This window comes from Triturus cristatus, chromosome 8 (genome assembly GCF_964204655.1).
Source record: "Triturus cristatus chromosome 8, aTriCri1.1, whole genome shotgun sequence".
NCBI lineage: Eukaryota > Metazoa > Chordata > Amphibia > Caudata > Salamandridae > Triturus > Triturus cristatus.
Window position 1 is genome coordinate 737,623,815 of NC_140591.1, and position 15,740 is coordinate 737,639,554.

The window sequence follows — 15,740 nt, forward strand, 5'->3', positions numbered from 1 at the left end:
CAATGAAGATCATGCTGGTATCTTTATGATGCTTGGTCTGTGAATACGCATGAAAGTCAGTCTCAACTTACCCTTTCTCAAACGATAGCACTATCATTTACAAGTGTCTCCTTTTATTCCGTCCCAGCTTTGGACACGTCTTACAGGAAGTCAGCCCTTATTTATATATTTCTGCAGTGGCTGAAGCTTAATGAGAAAGAGTAACAAGTTGTTCATAACAACATAAGAAACACATTGTGCATTTTCTCTCAAATACTCCTTCACTTTGTGCCAAAAGAAATACCAAGGTGAATACCTAGGCCACAGATTCAAGCTAAAGATCTTCCTGGTGAAGGCAAGGCGCAATAAAAACTGCATATCGCTGGACTAAAGCATTCCTTGCATAGCCTCTAACATCATAACATAACTGAGCTGCTAGCAGCAAGCTAACCAATACCTTTCTGAAATGAGAATGACATGTGCTTATCTGCTCAATCAGTGCTCAATCAGGCGAGATTTAGAAAAGGTGGAAAGGGTCCAAGTGGATGCCCCTTCCTTTTTAGGGTGGGTCCTGCTGACTATCATAGGATTGCTTGTAAAAGTGGTCAGGGTCAGAGGAAAAGCTGCCAACACTTCTTAGCGTTCTCTATAGATGCAGCCATTTTCTGTGACTGTAATTTCGGCCTTTTCCCAGAAGTCTCTATTCTGCCTATGCAAATTAACAAAAGCAGTGCTTATTCCTCACTTGCTCAAAGGTCCTTCCTGTCCAGAAAGCTCTGATTAAGCATGCTTATTTTCTTTTTCTGGGATATTTTAAATTGTTTCGCTGTCCAGTCTGTGGCAGTAGAAAGCTGCTTATGATGCCAGGTTTTGATGAATCCCCAAGGTACAAGTACAGAGGAATATATCAGTCTCTAGGATATGGAACTTTTAGCTAACACATCACAATATGTGATGCTTGCCAAGAAAACACTACATTCTGGAGCGCTGATGATCAGAACATTCTGCTCCTGAAGGATAGAAAAGACAGCTTGATTGAAATAAAGTCTGTTTATATTGACGCTCTCTCTCTCCCTATATATACATACATGCATACACACACACACACAGGTATGTCATGCATTTCTTCAGATTTGTTTCAACCATTTACCATTTATTGGAGAATCCCTACTTTTCAAGTGACTGCAAATGAAGTCATCTCTGGCACTTTTTGTGCAAAGTAAGAGACACACATGACACCTTATTATAAAAGTCATCGGTTTCTTTGTTACTGTGTACTTTCAAAGCATGGGGCTTTCACACGTCAGGTAAACCTGATTACCACTACACAACAAAAGCAGATGCAGCTTTCTTATCTATGTCGTGATAGAACAGTTGTGAATTGAGTAGAAGAAGGGCCCTGATGTGATACTTATTACATGCAGCCTGTAAGATAGTCAAACATGCAGGCTAGGAAGGAAGATGCAAATATCAATGTATTAGAAAAACACCTAAAGGCGAGTGATATGCTTTCATTCATGCATGGCTAGGAAAAATCGCCATACTGTTGCAAACATTCTTACACCACCAACTGGAAATAAATGATTCTGACATTAAACGTAAAGGTGACAATGCATTTGTATCATCACCTTGAGAAGGATCATCTTGGAATTGAGCCGAGGGCCTCTGCACTCAAAGCCAGAAACACTCCACTAAAATAACATTCCTGTTGGTGCCAACAATTCTCCATGTTAATGCTTGTTCTAGGTGAGCAGTGAACCGATTGCAGGGCTCTTTTGAAAGCAAGGTCTGAGAACCAACAGATACATCCACACGCCGATTACTTTAGTGTTTTGAGAGAATTCCCTTTCTTGGAACGAGATTGCATGAAATAATCTTCAGGGCTTGGACAATTCCATGGCAAAACGGCACCTATCAACATTGTAGCCAACACAATATAACAACTGTTTCTGCCCGGTTTCGAACCGGGGACCTTTCGCGTGTGAGGCGAACTTGATAACCACTACACTACAGAAACAGATACCTACAGTTGATTTTTCTGTAATGAAACTGCTCCGAACTGGCTATTCCATGGGCCTCTGGCTTTAGATTTCTTTCATGCAACCTGCCCGACATCCCTAGCTGAACGCTCGTACATGCCATGCAAGACCAGATGTTTGGTATTAGCTCAGACTGGGCAGGGCTGAAGCATGAGACTCTAGCAAAGAATTATCCACTACTGCAAAGAAAAAATTGATGTTGGTTTTGAAACGCAAACTTCAAAACAACTTGAAAAGAGTACCAAGAAAAGGGCTCGTCCGGGATTTGAACCCGGGACCTCTCGCACCCAAAGCGAGAATCATACCCCTAGACCAACGAGCCCTCAAAATCCTCTTACCTCTCAAAAGCTAATACCGGCTCTAAGCCCGCAATGAAGATCATGCTGGTATCTTTATGATGCTTGGTCTGTGAAAACGCATGAAAGTCAGTCTCAACTTACCCTTTCTCAAACGATAGCACTATCATTTACAAGTGTCTCCTTTTATTCCGTCCCAGCTTTGGACACGTCTTACAGGAAGTCAGCCCTTATTTATATATTTCTGCAGTGGCTGAAGCTTAATGAGAAAGAGTAACAAGTTGTTCATAACAACATAAGAAACACATTGTGCATTTTCTCTTAAATACTCCTTCACTTTGTGCCAAAAGAAATACCAAGGTGAATACCTAGGCCACAGATTCAAGCTAAAGATCTTCCTGCTGAATGCAAGGCGCAATAAAAACTGCATATCGCTGGACTAAAGCATTCCTTGCATAGCCTCTAACATCATAACATAACTGAGCTGCTAGCAGCAAGCTAACCAATACCTTTCTGAAATGAGAATGACATGTGCTTATCTGCTCAATCAGTGCTCAATCAGGCGAGATTTAGAAAAGGTGGAAAGGGTCCAAGTGGATGCCCCTTCCTTTTTAGGGTGGGTCCTGCTGACTATCATAGGATTGCTTGTAAAAGTGGTCAGGGTCAGAGGAAAAGCTGCCAACACTTCTTAGCGTTCTCTATAGATGCAGCCATTTTCTGTGACTGTAATTTCGGCCTTTTCCCAGAAGTCTCTATTCTGCCTATGCAAATTAACAAAAGCAGTGCTTATTCCTCACTTGCTCAAAGGTCCTTCCTGTCCAGAAAGCTCTGATTAAGCATGCTTATTTTCTTTTTCTGGGATATTTTAAATTGTTTCGCTGTCCAGTCTGTGGCAGTAGAAAGCTGCTTATGATGCCAGGTTTTGATGAATCCCCAAGGTACAAGTACAGAGGAATATATCAGTCTCTAGGATATGGAACTTTTAGCTAACACATCACAATATGTGATGCTTGCCAAGAAAACACTACATTCTGGAGCGCTGATGATCAGAACATTCTGCTCCTGAAGGATAGAAAAGACAGCTTGATTGAAATAAAGTCTGTTTATATTGACGCTCTCTCTCTCCCTATATATACATACATGCGTACACACACACACACAGGTATGTCATGCATTTCTTCAGATTTGTTTCAACCATTTACCATTTATTGGAGAATCCCTACTTTTCAAGTGACTGCAAATGAAGTCATCTCTGGCACTTTTTGTGCAAAGTAAGAGACGCACATGACACCTTTTTATAAAAGTCATCGGTTTCTTTGTTACTGTGTACTTTCAAAGCATGGGGCTTTCACACGTCAGGTAAACCTGATTACCACTACACAACAAAAGCAGATGCAGCTTTCTTATCTATGTCGTGATAGAACAGTTGTGAATTGAGTAGAAGAAGGGCCCTGATGTGATACTTATTACATGCAGCCTGTAAGATAGTCAAACATGCAGGCTAGGAAGGAAGATGCAAATATCAATGTATTAGAAAAACACCTAAAGGCGAGTGATATGCTTTCATTCATGCATGGCTAGGAAAAATCGCCATACTGTTGCAAACATTCTTACACCACCAACTGGAAATAAATGATTCTGACATTAAACGTAAAGGTGACAATGCATTTGTATCATCACCTTGAGAAGGATCATCTTGGAATTGAGCCGAGGGCCTCTGCACTCAAAGCCAGAAACACTCCACTAAAATAAGATTCCTGTTGGTGCCAACAATTCTCCATGTTAATGCTTGTTCTAGGTGAGCAGTGAACCGATTGCAGGGCTCTTTTGAAAGCAAGGTCTGAGAACCAACAGATACATCCACACGCCGATTACTTTAGTGTTTTGAGAGAATTCCCTTTCTTGGAACGAGATTGCATGAAATAATCTTCAGGGCTTGGACAATTCCATGGCAAAACGGCACCTATCAACATTGTAGCCAACACAATATAACAACTGTTTCTGCCCGGTTTCGAACCGGGGACCTTTCGCGTGTGAGGCGAACGTAATAACCACTACACTACAGAAACAGATACCTACAGTTGATTTTTCTGTAATGAAACTGCTCCGAACTGGCTATTCCATGGGCCTCTGGCTTTAGATTTCTTTCATGCAACCTGCCCGACATCCCTAGCTGAACGCTCGTACATGCCATGCAAGACCAGATGTTTGGTATTAGCTCAGACTGGGCAGGGCTGAAGCATGAGACTCTAGCAAAGAATTATCCACTACTGCAAAGAAAAAATTGATGTTGGTTTTGAAACGCAAACTTCAAAACAACTTGAAAAGAGTACCAAGAAAAGGGCTCGTCCGGGATTTGAACCCGGGACCTCTCGCACCCAAAGCGAGAATCATACCCCTAGACCAACGAGCCCTCAAAATCCTCTTACCTCTCAAAAGCTAATACCGGCTCTAAGCCCGCAATGAAGATCATGCTGGTATCTTTATGATGCTTGGTCTGTGAATACGCATGAAAGTCAGTCTCAACTTACCCTTTCTCAAACGATAGCACTATCATTTACAAGTGTCTCCTTTTATTCCGTCCCAGCTTTGGACACGTCTTACAGGAAGTCAGCCCTTATTTATATATTTCTTCAGTGGCTGAAGCTTAATGAGAAAGAGTAACAAGTTGTTCATAACAACATAAGAAACACATTGTGCATTTTCTCTTAAATACTCCTTCACTTTGTGCCAAAAGAAATACCAAGGTGAATACCTAGGCCACAGATTCAAGCTAAAGATCTTCCTGCTGAATGCAAGGCGCAATAAAAACTGCATATCGCTGGACTAAAGCATTCCTTGCATAGCCTCTAACATCATAACATAACTGAGCTGCTAGCAGCAAGCTAACCAATACCTTTCTGAAATGAGAATGACATGTGCTTATCTGCTCAATCAGGCTCGATCAGGCGAGATTTAGAAAAGGTGGAAAGGGTCCAAGTGGATGCCCCTTCCTTTTTAGGGTGGGTCCTGCTGACTATCATAGGATTGCTTGTAAAAGTGGCCAGGGTCAGAGGAAAAGCTGCCAACACTTCTTAGCGTTCTCTATAGATGCAGCCATTTTCTGTGACTGTAATTTCGGCCTTTTCCCAGAAGTCTCTATTCTGCCTATGCAAATTAACAAAAGCAGTGCTTATTCCTCACTTGCTCAAATGTCCTTCCTGTCCAGAAAGCTCTGATTAAGCATGCTTATTTTCTTTTTCTGGGATATTTTAAATTGTTTCGCTGTCCAGTCTGTGGCAGTAGAAAGCTGCTTATGATGCCAGGTTTTGATGAATCCCCAAGGTACAAGTACAGAGGAATATATCAGTCTCTAGGATATGGAACTTTTAGCTAACACATCACAATATGTGATGCTTGCCAAGAAAACACTACATTCTGGAGCGCTGATGATCAGAACATTCTGCTCCTGAAGGATAGAAAAGACAGCTTGATTGAAATAAAGTCTGTTTATATTGACGCTCTCTCTCTCCCTATATATACATACATGCATACACACACACACACAGGTATGTCATGCATTTCTTCAGATTTGTTTCAACCATTTACCATTTATTGGAGAATCCCTACTTTTCAAGTGACTGCAAATGAAGTCATCTCTGGCACTTTTTGTGCAAAGTAAGAGACACACATGACACCTTATTATAAAAGTCATCGGTTTCTTTGTTACTGTGTACTTTCAAAGCATGGGGCTTTCACACGTCAGGTAAACCTGATTACCACTACACAACAAAAGCAGATGCAGCTTTCTTATCTATGTCGTGATAGAACAGTTGTGAATTGAGTAGAAGAAGGGCCCTGATGTGATACTTATTACATGCAGCCTGTAAGATAGTCAAACATGCAGGCTAGGAAGGAAGATGCAAATATCAATGTATTAGAAAAACACCTAAAGGCGAGTGATATGCTTTCATTCATGCATGGCTAGGAAAAATCGCCATACTGTTGCAAACATTCTTACACCACCAACTGGAAATAAATGATTCTGACATTAAACGTAAAGGTGACAATGCATTTGTATCATCACCTTGAGAAGGATCATCTTGGAATTGAGCCGAGGGCCTCTGCACTCAAAGCCAGAAACACTCCACTAAAATAAGATTCCTGTTGGTGCCAACAATTCTCCATGTTAATGCTTGTTCTAGGTGAGCAGTGAACCGATTGCAGGGCTCTTTTGAAAGCAAGGTCTGAGAACCAACAGATACATCCACACGCCGATTACTTTAGTGTTTTGAGAGAATTCCCTTTCTTGGAACGAGATTGCATGAAATAATCTTCAGGGCTTGGACAATTCCATGGCAAAACGGCACCTATCAACATTGTAGCCAACACAATATAACAACTGTTTCTGCCCGGTTTCGAACCGGGGACCTTTCGCGTGTGAGGCGAACTTGATAACCACTACACTACAGAAACAGATACCTACAGTTGATTTTTCTGTAATGAAACTGCTCCGAACTGGCTATTCCATGGGCCTCTGGCTTTAGATTTCTTTCATGCAACCTGCCCGACATCCCTAGCTGAACGCTCGTACATGCCATGCAAGACCAGATGTTTGGTATTAGCTCAGACTGGGCAGGGCTGAAGCATGAGACTCTAGCAAAGAATTATCCACTACTGCAAAGAAAAAATTGATGTTGGTTTTGAAACGCAAACTTCAAAACAACTTGAAAAGAGTACCAAGAAAAGGGCTCGTCCGGGATTTGAACCCGGGACCTCTCGCACCCAAAGCGAGAATCATACCCCTAGACCAACGAGCCCTCAAAATCCTCTTACCTCTCAAAAGCTAATACCGGCTCTAAGCCCGCAATGAAGATCATGCTGGTATCTTTATGATGCTTGGTCTGTGAATACGCATGAAAGTCAGTCTCAACTTACCCTTTCTCAAACGATAGCACTATCATTTACAAGTGTCTCCTTTTATTCCGTCCCAGCTTTGGACACGTCTTACAGGAAGTCAGCCCTTATTTATATATTTCTGCAGTGGCTGAAGCTTAATGAGAAAGAGTAACAAGTTGTTCATAACAACATAAGAAACACATTGTGCATTTTCTCTCAAATACTCCTTCACTTTGTGCCAAAAGAAATACCAAGGTGAATACCTAGGCCACAGATTCAAGCTAAAGATCTTCCTGGTGAAGGCAAGGCGCAATAAAAACTGCATATCGCTGGACTAAAGCATTCCTTGCATAGCCTCTAACATCATAACATAACTGAGCTGCTAGCAGCAAGCTAACCAATACCTTTCTGAAATGAGAATGACATGTGCTTATCTGCTCAATCAGTGCTCAATCAGGCGAGATTTAGAAAAGGTGGAAAGGGTCCAAGTGGATGCCCCTTCCTTTTTAGGGTGGGTCCTGCTGACTATCATAGGATTGCTTGTAAAAGTGGTCAGGGTCAGAGGAAAAGCTGCCAACACTTCTTAGCGTTCTCTATAGATGCAGCCATTTTCTGTGACTGTAATTTCGGCCTTTTCCCAGAAGTCTCTATTCTGCCTATGCAAATTAACAAAAGCAGTGCTTATTCCTCACTTGCTCAAAGGTCCTTCCTGTCCAGAAAGCTCTGATTAAGCATGCTTATTTTCTTTTTCTGGGATATTTTAAATTGTTTCGCTGTCCAGTCTGTGGCAGTAGAAAGCTGCTTATGATGCCAGGTTTTGATGAATCCCCAAGGTACAAGTACAGAGGAATATATCAGTCTCTAGGATATGGAACTTTTAGCTAACACATCACAATATGTGATGCTTGCCAAGAAAACACTACATTCTGGAGCGCTGATGATCAGAACATTCTGCTCCTGAAGGATAGAAAAGACAGCTTGATTGAAATAAAGTCTGTTTATATTGACGCTCTCTCTCTCCCTATATATACATACATGCGTACACACACACACACAGGTATGTCATGCATTTCTTCAGATTTGTTTCAACCATTTACCATTTATTGGAGAATCCCTACTTTTCAAGTGACTGCAAATGAAGTCATCTCTGGCACTTTTTGTGCAAAGTAAGAGACGCACATGACACCTTTTTATAAAAGTCATCGGTTTCTTTGTTACTGTGTACTTTCAAAGCATGGGGCTTTCACACGTCAGGTAAACCTGATTACCACTACACAACAAAAGCAGATGCAGCTTTCTTATCTATGTCGTGATAGAACAGTTGTGAATTGAGTAGAAGAAGGGCCCTGATGTGATACTTATTACATGCAGCCTGTAAGATAGTCAAACATGCAGGCTAGGAAGGAAGATGCAAATATCAATGTATTAGAAAAACACCTAAAGGCGAGTGATATGCTTTCATTCATGCATGGCTAGGAAAAATCGCCATACTGTTGCAAACATTCTTACACCACCAACTGGAAATAAATGATTCTGACATTAAACGTAAAGGTGACAATGCATTTGTATCATCACCTTGAGAAGGATCATCTTGGAATTGAGCCGAGGGCCTCTGCACTCAAAGCCAGAAACACTCCACTAAAATAAGATTCCTGTTGGTGCCAACAATTCTCCATGTTAATGCTTGTTCTAGGTGAGCAGTGAACCGATTGCAGGGCTCTTTTGAAAGCAAGGTCTGAGAACCAACAGATACATCCACACGCCGATTACTTTAGTGTTTTGAGAGAATTCCCTTTCTTGGAACGAGATTGCATGAAATAATCTTCAGGGCTTGGACAATTCCATGGCAAAACGGCACCTATCAACATTGTAGCCAACACAATATAACAACTGTTTCTGCCCGGTTTCGAACCGGGGACCTTTCGCGTGTGAGGCGAACGTGATAACCACTACACTACAGAAACAGATACCTACAGTTGATTTTTCTGTAATGAAACTGCTCCGAACTGGCTATTCCATGGGCCTCTGGCTTTAGATTTCTTTCATGCAACCTGCCCGACATCCCTAGCTGAACGCTCGTACATGCCATGCAAGACCAGATGTTTGGTATTAGCTCAGACTGGGCAGGGCTGAAGCATGAGACTCTAGCAAAGAATTATCCACTACTGCAAAGAAAAAATTGATGTTGGTTTTGAAACGCAAACTTCAAAACAACTTGAAAAGAGTACCAAGAAAAGGGCTCGTCCGGGATTTGAACCCGGGACCTCTCGCACCCAAAGCGAGAATCATACCCCTAGACCAACGAGCCCTCAAAATCCTCTTACATCTCAAAAGCTAATACCGGCTCTAAGCCCGCAATGAAGATCATGCTGGTATCTTTATGATGCTTGGTCTGTGAATACGCATGAAAGTCAGTCTCAACTTACCCTTTCTCAAACGATAGCACTATCATTTACAAGTGTCTCCTTTTATTCCGTCCCAGCTTTGGACACGTCTTACAGGAAGTCAGCCCTTATTTATATATTTCTTCAGTGGCTGAAGCTTAATGAGAAAGAGTAACAAGTTGTTCATAACAACATAAGAAACACATTGTGCATTTTCTCTTAAATACTCCTTCACTTTGTGCCAAAAGAAATACCAAGGTGAATACCTAGGCCACAGATTCAAGCTAAAGATCTTCCTGCTGAATGCAAGGCGCAATAAAAACTGCATATCGCTGGACTAAAGCATTCCTTGCATAGCCTCTAACATCATAACATAACTGAGCTGCTAGCAGCAAGCTAACCAATACCTTTCTGAAATGAGAATGACATGTGCTTATCTGCTCAATCAGGCTCGATCAGGCGAGATTTAGAAAAGGTGGAAAGGGTCCAAGTGGATGCCCCTTCCTTTTTAGGGTGGGTCCTGCTGACTATCATAGGATTGCTTGTAAAAGTGGCCAGGGTCAGAGGAAAAGCTGCCAACACTTCTTAGCGTTCTCTATAGATGCAGCCATTTTCTGTGACTGTAATTTCGGCCTTTTCCCAGAAGTCTCTATTCTGCCTATGCAAATTAACAAAAGCAGTGCTTATTCCTCACTTGCTCAAATGTCCTTCCTGTCCAGAAAGCTCTGATTAAGCATGCTTATTTTCTTTTTCTGGGATATTTTAAATTGTTTCGCTGTCCAGTCTGTGGCAGTAGAAAGCTGCTTATGATGCCCGGTTTTGATGAATCCCCAAGGTACAAGTACAGAGGAATATATCAGTCTCTAGGATATGGAACTTTTAGCTAACACATCACAATATGTGATGCTTGCCAAGAAAACACTACATTCTGGAGCGCTGATGATCAGAACATTCTGCTCCTGAAGGATAGAAAAGACAGCTTGATTGAAATAAAGTCTGTTTATATTGACGCTCTCTCTCTCCCTATATATACATACATGCATACACACACACACACAGGTATGTCATGCATTTCTTCAGATTTGTTTCAACCATTTACCATTTATTGGAGAATCCCTACTTTTCAAGTGACTGCAAATGAAGTCATCTCTGGCACTTTTTGTGCAAAGTAAGAGACACACATGACACCTTATTATAAAAGTCATCGGTTTCTTTGTTACTGTGTACTTTCAAAGCATGGGGCTTTCACACGTCAGGTAAACCTGATTACCACTACACAACAAAAGCAGATGCAGCTTTCTTATCTATGTCGTGATAGAACAGTTGTGAATTGAGTAGAAGAAGGGCCCTGATGTGATACTTATTACATGCAGCCTGTAAGATAGTCAAACATGCAGGCTAGGAAGGAAGATGCAAATATCAATGTATTAGAAAAACACCTAAAGGCGAGTGATATGCTTTCATTCATGCATGGCTAGGAAAAATCGCCATACTGTTGCAAACATTCTTACACCACCAACTGGAAATAAATGATTCTGACATTAAACGTAAAGGTGACAATGCATTTGTATCATCACCTTGAGAAGGATCATCTTGGAATTGAGCCGAGGGCCTCTGCACTCAAAGCCAGAAACACTCCACTAAAATAAGATTGCTGTTGGTGCCAACAATTCTCCATGTTAATGCTTGTTCTAGGTGAGCAGTGAACCGATTGCAGGGCTCTTTTGAAAGCAAGGTCTGAGAACCAACAGATACATCCACACGCCGATTACTTTAGTGTTTTGAGAGAATTCCCTTTCTTGGAACGAGATTGCATGAAATAATCTTCAGGGCTTGGACAATTCCATGGCAAAACGGCACCTATCAACATTGTAGCCAACACAATATAACAACTGTTTCTGCCCGGTTTCGAACCGGGGACCTTTCGCGTGTGAGGCGAACTTGATAACCACTACACTACAGAAACAGATACCTACAGTTGATTTTTCTGTAATGAAACTGCTCCGAACTGGCTATTCCATGGGCCTCTGGCTTTAGATTTCTTTCATGCAACCTGCCCGACATCCCTAGCTGAACGCTCGTACATGCCATGCAAGACCAGATGTTTGGTATTAGCTCAGACTGGGCAGGGCTGAAGCATGAGACTCTAGCAAAGAATTATCCACTACTGCAAAGAAAAAATTGATGTTGGTTTTGAAACGCAAACTTCAAAACAACTTGAAAAGAGTACCAAGAAAAGGGCTCGTCCGGGATTTGAACCCGGGACCTCTCGCACCCAAAGCGAGAATCATACCCCTAGACCAACGAGCCCTCAAAATCCTCTTACCTCTCAAAAGCTAATACCGGCTCTAAGCCCGCAATGAAGATCATGCTGGTATCTTTATGATGCTTGGTCTGTGAATACGCATGAAAGTCAGTCTCAACTTACCCTTTCTCAAACGATAGCACTATCATTTACAAGTGTCTCCTTTTATTCCGTCCCAGCTTTGGACACGTCTTACAGGAAGTCAGCCCTTATTTATATATTTCTGCAGTGGCTGAAGCTTAATGAGAAAGAGTAACAAGTTGTTCATAACAACATAAGAAACACATTGTGCATTTTCTCTCAAATACTCCTTCACTTTGTGCCAAAAGAAATACCAAGGTGAATACCTAGGCCACAGATTCAAGCTAAAGATCTTCCTGGTGAAGGCAAGGCGCAATAAAAACTGCATATCGCTGGACTAAAGCATTCCTTGCATAGCCTCTAACATCATAACATAACTGAGCTGCTAGCAGCAAGCTAACCAATACCTTTCTGAAATGAGAATGACATGTGCTTATCTGCTCAATCAGTGCTCAATCAGGCGAGATTTAGAAAAGGTGGAAAGGGTCCAAGTGGATGCCCCTTCCTTTTTAGGGTGGGTCCTGCTGACTATCATAGGATTGCTTGTAAAAGTGGTCAGGGTCAGAGGAAAAGCTGCCAACACTTCTTAGCGTTCTCTATAGATGCAGCCATTTTCTGTGACTGTAATTTCGGCCTTTTCCCAGAAGTCTCTATTCTGCCTATGCAAATTAACAAAAGCAGTGCTTATTCCTCACTTGCTCAAAGGTCCTTCCTGTCCAGAAAGCTCTGATTAAGCATGCTTATTTTCTTTTTCTGGGATATTTTAAATTGTTTCGCTGTCCAGTCTGTGGCAGTAGAAAGCTGCTTATGATGCCAGGTTTTGATGAATCCCCAAGGTACAAGTACAGAGGAATATATCAGTCTCTAGGATATGGAACTTTTAGCTAACACATCACAATATGTGATGCTTGCCAAGAAAACACTACATTCTGGAGCGCTGATGATCAGAACATTCTGCTCCTGAAGGATAGAAAAGACAGCTTGATTGAAATAAAGTCTGTTTATATTGACGCTCTCTCTCTCCCTATATATACATACATGCGTACACACACACACACAGGTATGTCATGCATTTCTTCAGATTTGTTTCAACCATTTACCATTTATTGGAGAATCCCTACTTTTCAAGTGACTGCAAATGAAGTCATCTCTGGCACTTTTTGTGCAAAGTAAGAGACGCACATGACACCTTTTTATAAAAGTCATCGGTTTCTTTGTTACTGTGTACTTTCAAAGCATGGGGCTTTCACACGTCAGGTAAACCTGATTACCACTACACAACAAAAGCAGATGCAGCTTTCTTATCTATGTCGTGATAGAACAGTTGTGAATTGAGTAGAAGAAGGGCCCTGATGTGATACTTATTACATGCAGCCTGTAAGATAGTCAAACATGCAGGCTAGGAAGGAAGATGCAAATATCAATGTATTAGAAAAACACCTAAAGGCGAGTGATATGCTTTCATTCATGCATGGCTAGGAAAAATCGCCATACTGTTGCAAACATTCTTACACCACCAACTGGAAATAAATGATTCTGACATTAAACGTAAAGGTGACAATGCATTTGTATCATCACCTTGAGAAGGATCATCTTGGAATTGAGCCGAGGGCCTCTGCACTCAAAGCCAGAAACACTCCACTAAAATAAGATTCCTGTTGGTGCCAACAATTCTCCATGTTAATGCTTGTTCTAGGTGAGCAGTGAACCGATTGCAGGGCTCTTTTGAAAGCAAGGTCTGAGAACCAACAGATACATCCACAAGCCGATTACTTTAGAGTTTTGAGAGAATTCCCTTTCTTGGAACGAGATTGCATGAAATAATCTTCAGGGCTTGGACAATTCCATGGCAAAACGGCACCTATCAACATTGTAGCCAACACAATATAACAACTGTTTCTGCCCGGTTTCGAACCGGGGACCTTTCGCGTGTGAGGCGAACGTGATAACCACTACACTACAGAAACAGATACCTACAGTTGATTTTTCTGTAATGAAACTGCTCCGAACTGGCTATTCCATGGGCCTCTGGCTTTAGATTTCTTTCATGCAACCTGCCCGACATCCCTAGCTGAACGCTCGTACATGCCATGCAAGACCAGATGTTTGGTATTAGCTCAGACTGGGCAGGGCTGAAGCATGAGACTCTAGCAAAGAATTATCCACTACTGCAAAGAAAAAATTGATGTTGGTTTTGAAACGCAAACTTCAAAACAACTTGAAAAGAGTACCAAGAAAAGGGCTCGTCCGGGATTTGAACCCGGGACCTCTCGCACCCAAAGCGAGAATCATACCCCTAGACCAACGAGCCCTCAAAATCCTCTTACCTCTCAAAAGCTAATACCGGCTCTAAGCCCGCAATGAAGATCATGCTGGTATCTTTATGATGCTTGGTCTGTGAATACGCATGAAAGTCAGTCTCAACTTACCCTTTCTCAAACGATAGCACTATCATTTACAAGTGTCTCCTTTTATTCCGTCCCAGCTTTGGACACGTCTTACAGGAAGTCAGCCCTTATTTATATATTTCTTCAGTGGCTGAAGCTTAATGAGAAAGAGTAACAAGTTGTTCATAACAACATAAGAAACACATTGTGCATTTTCTCTTAAATACTCCTTCACTTTGTGCCAAAAGAAATACCAAGGTGAATACCTAGGCCACAGATTCAAGCTAAAGATCTTCCTGCTGAATGCAAGGCGCAATAAAAACTGCATATCGCTGGACTAAAGCATTCCTTGCATAGCCTCTAACATCATAACATAACTGAGCTGCTAGCAGCAAGCTAACCAATACCTTTCTGAAATGAGAATGACATGTGCTTATCTGCTCAATCAGTGCTCAATCAGGCGAGATTTAGAAAAGGTGGAAAGGGTCCAAGTGGATGCCCCTTCCTTTTTAGGGTGGGTCCTGCTGACTATCATAGGATTGCTTGTAAAAGTGGCTAGGGTCAGAGGAAAAGCTGCCAACACTTCTTAGCGTTCTCTATAGATGCAGCCATTTTCTGTGACTGTAATTTCGGCCTTTTCCCAGAAGTCTCTATTCTGCCTATGCAAATTAACAAAAGCAGTGCTTATTCCTCACTTGCTCAAATGTCCTTCCTGTCCAGAAAGCTCTGATTAAGCATGCTTATTTTCTTTTTCTGGGATATTTTAAATTGTTTCGCTGTCCAGTCTGTGGCAGTAGAAAGCTGCTTATGATGCCCGGTTTTGATGAATCCCCAAGGTACAAGTACAGAGGAATATATCAGTCTCTAGGATATGGAACTTTTAGCTAACACATCACAATATGTGATGCTTGCCAAGAAAACACTACATTCTGGAGCGCTGATGATCAGAACATTCTGCTCCTGAAGGATAGAAAAGACAGCTTGATTGAAATAAAGTCTGTTTATATTGACGCTCTCTCTCTCCCTATATATACATACATGCATACACACACACACACAGGTATGTCATGCATTTCTTCAGATTTGTTTCAACCATTTACCATTTATTGGAGAATCCCTACTTTTCAAGTGACTGCAAATGAAGTCATCTCTGGCACTTTTTGTGCAAAGTAAGAGACACACATGACACCTTATTATAAAAGTCATCGGTTTCTTTGTTACTGTGTACTTTCAAAGCATGGGGCTTTCACACGTCAGGTAAACCTGATTACCACTACACAACAAAAGCAGATGCAGCTTTCTTATCTATGTCGTGATAGAACAGTTGTGAATTGAGTAGAAGAAGGGCCCTGATGTGATACTTATTACATGCAGCCTGTAAGATAGTCAAA

At 41.6% G+C, this 15,740-nt stretch overlaps 8 non-coding genes across 8 annotated transcripts; all 8 read right to left on the reverse strand.

Annotated features, from left to right (window-relative positions):
• Positions 1–2,268: 2,268 nt before the first annotated feature.
• Positions 2,269–2,340, reverse strand: TRNAP-UGG (transfer RNA proline (anticodon UGG)). The gene has a single exon. It is a non-coding gene; the product is annotated as a tRNA-Pro (tRNA).
• A 2,315-nt stretch (positions 2,341–4,655) lies between these two features.
• On the reverse strand, positions 4,656–4,727 carry TRNAP-UGG (transfer RNA proline (anticodon UGG)). Its single transcript has one exon. It is a non-coding gene; the product is annotated as a tRNA-Pro (tRNA).
• A 2,314-nt stretch (positions 4,728–7,041) lies between these two features.
• Positions 7,042–7,113, reverse strand: TRNAP-UGG (transfer RNA proline (anticodon UGG)). Its single transcript has one exon. It is a non-coding gene; the product is annotated as a tRNA-Pro (tRNA).
• A 1,970-nt stretch (positions 7,114–9,083) lies between these two features.
• TRNAV-CAC (transfer RNA valine (anticodon CAC)) lies at positions 9,084–9,156 on the reverse strand. Its single transcript has one exon. It is a non-coding gene; the product is annotated as a tRNA-Val (tRNA).
• A 272-nt stretch (positions 9,157–9,428) lies between these two features.
• TRNAP-UGG (transfer RNA proline (anticodon UGG)) lies at positions 9,429–9,500 on the reverse strand. The gene has a single exon. It is a non-coding gene; the product is annotated as a tRNA-Pro (tRNA).
• A 2,314-nt stretch (positions 9,501–11,814) lies between these two features.
• TRNAP-UGG (transfer RNA proline (anticodon UGG)) lies at positions 11,815–11,886 on the reverse strand. Its single transcript has one exon. It is a non-coding gene; the product is annotated as a tRNA-Pro (tRNA).
• A 1,970-nt stretch (positions 11,887–13,856) lies between these two features.
• On the reverse strand, positions 13,857–13,929 carry TRNAV-CAC (transfer RNA valine (anticodon CAC)). The gene has a single exon. It is a non-coding gene; the product is annotated as a tRNA-Val (tRNA).
• Positions 13,930–14,201: 272 nt separating this feature from the next.
• Positions 14,202–14,273, reverse strand: TRNAP-UGG (transfer RNA proline (anticodon UGG)). The gene has a single exon. It is a non-coding gene; the product is annotated as a tRNA-Pro (tRNA).
• Positions 14,274–15,740: the final 1,467 nt, after the last annotated feature.